At 41.0% G+C, this 4,285-nt stretch overlaps 1 long non-coding RNA gene across 1 annotated transcript; it reads right to left on the bottom strand.

The window, feature by feature from the left end:
- Positions 1-584: 584 nt before the first annotated feature.
- LOC135501128 (uncharacterized) lies at positions 585-3,237 on the bottom strand. The gene is made up of 3 exons (XR_010449562.1): positions 3,186-3,237; positions 1,597-1,639; positions 585-629 (listed from the first exon to the last, which is right to left on the bottom strand). It is a non-coding gene; the product is annotated as an uncharacterized LOC135501128 (long non-coding RNA).
- Between the last annotated feature and the right edge of the window lie 1,048 nt (positions 3,238-4,285).

Below are 4,285 nucleotides of genomic sequence, written 5' to 3' on the forward strand. Positions count from 1 at the left end.
CATGAAATATCGGCCGGCTCTACTTGATCCCGTCGCGAAATGATAAACCTCCATTATATCATTGCGACAACGGAAGCGGGAGGCGAGAACCATTTTCGGACGAGATGGCGATCGGAATTTCACAAATAGTTCCACACAAGGTGACTTACTCAGTGCCCATGTTGAGCTGGAAAACTAAAATATATTGGAATAAAGCGTTGACTGCCAAACCACATAATCCAACTGCTATTATTGGTAGCACCCTGTTCTGAAAATAGACAAAAACACAATGACTGCCATAATATTCGAGTTATTAAAGAAAAAGAACTGTAGGTATCAAGGCGTTCGAGAATAAAGCGCCACTCTACTAAATCGATTATAAAATTTTAACTAACAAATATATCACTCTGTCGTGGATTTTGCGAACTATTTTTCAAAAAATATTTTGCTCAGCTTTTTTTGGTGAATGCTGAAATTATAGAAGCGCAAAATTGTGGCAGTTAACAGTTGTCAGTAATGCTGTCACAGTTACATGTACGATGAATCGATCACCCAAATAATCCATTGATACTTGTATATTAATCGTTTGAATTGCACATACTAACCTGGCAACGAAGGTAGGAGTTAAGAACCGCGAATATAAACTGTGCCTGGAAGAATGACAATCACACACTAAAATACCAATATCTGACCAATGTGTTCTGGGCATGCAAAGAGGCGCACTGAAGCAATACCCTATGCTTGAAAATCTTTCAAGATCTGGTGTTAGAAGACACCTTTTAAGTTCACAGATCATCGATTACAGTAATGTTGAACTCAGTTCAGTGAGATAAGGTAGGCGTTGCAGAGTTCTAAGTGATCATCATTATTTCAAGCACATTCAATGGCATAATGTATCAAAAGCTGTGATGGGTCACATTCAAAGATCGGTACCGTTCGCTTCCCTTAAGCGCTAACCAAAGGATGATGACTTTGACCTTTTGTCGAAGTCCGGCGAAATTCTTTAAATCGGATATTATAGTCCAACCGGATAGTCTGGTTCGTGAAGGATACGCCAAGAAAGAAAGTTTATGCAGTACATTATGGGAGAACGGCAATAAAAGCTATTGACATGTGATTGAAGACGATATATCACGACGAACGAGACTTATTACTCTTCAGGTTTTTGAGTCAAAGGAATATGCAAATGCATATACTGTGCCCATTGAGGTGATCCGGTAAAATAGGCATATTTGCATAAGAAGCCTTTGTGTAATAGTCGCATTTCAACAGGCTTAAATACGATGCCACAGTGAATTAGAAACATGCACATAGAGTTTCTAATTCTACAGCTTAAACTCGTTGCCATGGTGAATTAGAAATATGCAGATAGATTATGTATATTTTACAGCTTCAATACGTTGCCACGGTGAATTAGAAACATGCACATAGAGTTTCTAATTTTACAGCTTAAACTCGTTGCCATGGTGAATTAGAAATATGCAGATAGATTATGTATATTTTACAGCCTAAACACGTTGCCACAGCAAATTAGAAACATGTAACACCAGTCAAACCATTTTGATTAAAGCCAGCAGATGTAAAACAGTTATGTGATTATGTGAACAACAAACTTACCGGTAAGGCTGGCATGAAGACCAAGGTATATCGACCCGCTATCCTGCAATACAAGATAATGCAAGCTAAAGATACCCAATGAGAGGGACCACAATCACAGAGCCCCCGCGCCGGGCAGATAGCCCATGGGCCCTAAGTCATAGAGCCCCGACGCCGGGAAGACCCCATTGACCACGGTCATAGAGCTCCCGTGCTGAGCAGATAGCCCATGGACTACAGTCACAGAGTCCCCGTGCGGGGCAGATAGCCCATGCACCACAGTCACAGAGCCCCGGGGCCGGGCAGATAGCCAATGGGCCCTGTCACAAAGCCCCCACGCCGGGCAAGTAGCTCATAGACCCTAGTCACAGAGCCCCCGCACCGATAGCTCCTGGACCCAAGTCACAGAGCCCTCACACCGGGCAGAGAGCCCAATGACCCCAGTCAAAGAGTCTCCGCACCAGGCAGACAACCCATGGACTCCAGTTACAAATTTATCAATTTATCTCGTATATCATGGGGAGCTCCTGGGACTGTAATAATGTATTCTGAATTAAGAGCCATTGAACAGCCAAGATAAAGATTATACCTGTTTCTAAACTGTTTGCTAATTTCAAATGTTTGTTTTCATGTCTTACGAGCTGAGATATTTTTTTCTCCAATTCTGGCGTAGGGGTCAATAGCATATTTGGCGCCAAATGGGATTTCAAGCCCATATTTGCTTGCATCATATTATCGATTTTTAAGTGATTATTAAGACTTCTTGACGTTGTGAGTTAAAAATTGTATCGCAGGGCTGAATAATCGCGTCCTTCAAAAAAATGTGGATTGGGTAACTTCGAGAGGGTTGGTACAAACTGGTTGTTTTCTTCATTTGATAGGTTTATCAATGATGGAATTTGTTGACACTGGCTAAAATCGATAACACCAAAATTGTAACCTCCGCATTGGTGAGTGCACATGCATGACATATTACATGTATATCAAAACTTTTTGAGCGACAGCTGTCGCGGTGATGACGCAATTCGCTTGCAGGAGAGAGAGATAATGAACCCACAGATGATCGCATGTGGGGCGATGACAAGCATGGTTTCCTCAGGCAGGCCCTTGAACTGTAATTGATGCATAGTTATATGGCAGGGCCTTGTCATTACCACACCCTGAATGATTTGCAAAAGTCCTTTTTGTATGTGTTAATTTCAATCATCATGTTTTTTACCAGTATCAGCGACACCTAATTGAGCTCGAATAGTTTATGTTTATTGGACATCAACTCATGGTTTGGGAACACAGAAAGCTATCAACATGGTCATCTGTGTTCCCCCATCTTGGAAAGTTATGGTCGTTCTAGCTCTCTACTGTAGGGAAACACAGAAGCGTGACAGACACCAATAGCTATTTACATTTCCGTAATCTATCTGGTGGCTTGGGTTCTTGTACAATTTTGCTACCCCCCCCCCCCCCTCCCCAGGGAAACTGCGGCTCAAACAACCACTGCATGGTGGTCGGCTACCAAAGCTCCTACAAGCCTCCCAGTATATCATCTATCAAAAACCCTTTCTCCGAAATACTAAGTAATATGCTGCTACTGACTAGCATAATGAACAAACCTTGCTATGTTTGGTTCTTGGCCCATCAGGAGCAGCAGTTGTTCTGTGTTCATGTGTATGGCCCAACATGGCAGAAGGCACAGTAATATAATGACCAGTCCACGTTGAAGGTAGATGCCAGCTTGCTTTTTGTTCGTGCTTCCATACGCCTGCAACGAACAAACAACTATTTGAATAACCAATTTTATAGTTTTGTCATGCACTTGACAATTGATGGAGCCCCATCCCAGAATATTTGTTCTTCAAGACTTGATGAAAAACAGGTTTTAATCTTTCAGTCTGTGAATCGAGAATTTTAAGATGGGGCATTAGAAAACAACTTTCTATTGCACATAAGAAAAAGATATATTAAGAACGTTAGTGGTCATTTGCAGCTTTTAAAATGAAATAGTTTTTAACTGAAAACTGAAAATGAAAAAATAGTTCTGTTTGCGGCTACAACAATAAAAGACCTTTATAATTAAGGACAACGTTACATGTGAAAGTCTTGAACTTGACTCTGGTTGAAAAATAGTTTAAACTTTCACTAGCGAATATTTATTAGAATATAGCTACCTGAGAAAAGAGCGTGTCGACGGCACTGGACATTCCGTTGGCGATCATTAGGCCAGAAACACTCAGAATCTGAAGAGAAGTTAAAGAAATTAACAGAAGCGGCCGGTCATTTTCTGCATTCGCTCAGTAATCCTATTCTACTCTATGTATGCATGCGTCCAGACCACCGCAGTGTACGTACGCAAATCGTCACTGGCATGCATGGAGTTGATGTCGTCATGCTGTATAAAGATAAAACAGAAGTAATTTTGTCTGTACAAATTTTATTTGGCTATAAAAGCCATGACCGACAATAGCTCAGAGATTAAAACACATGATGATAGAAACATGACATTCTGCCCTTAACATTAAAAAAATCGACACCGGTTCGAAAAACTCCCGCAATGGAGAGTAGTCAACAAAGGTACTGGGTGTGCGGTGGCAAAACCTCAAACGAGGCCATCATATTTTTTCCAATCATTTCATTTTCGAGAAACGCATTCTGTAATATTCTCCTCATCCAATATAATGAATAAGACTTCTGGTTCGTTGATCCCGACTTTATT

This window comes from Lineus longissimus, chromosome 17 (genome assembly GCF_910592395.1).
Source record: "Lineus longissimus chromosome 17, tnLinLong1.2, whole genome shotgun sequence".
Taxonomy (NCBI): Eukaryota; Metazoa; Nemertea; class Pilidiophora; order Heteronemertea; family Lineidae; genus Lineus; species Lineus longissimus.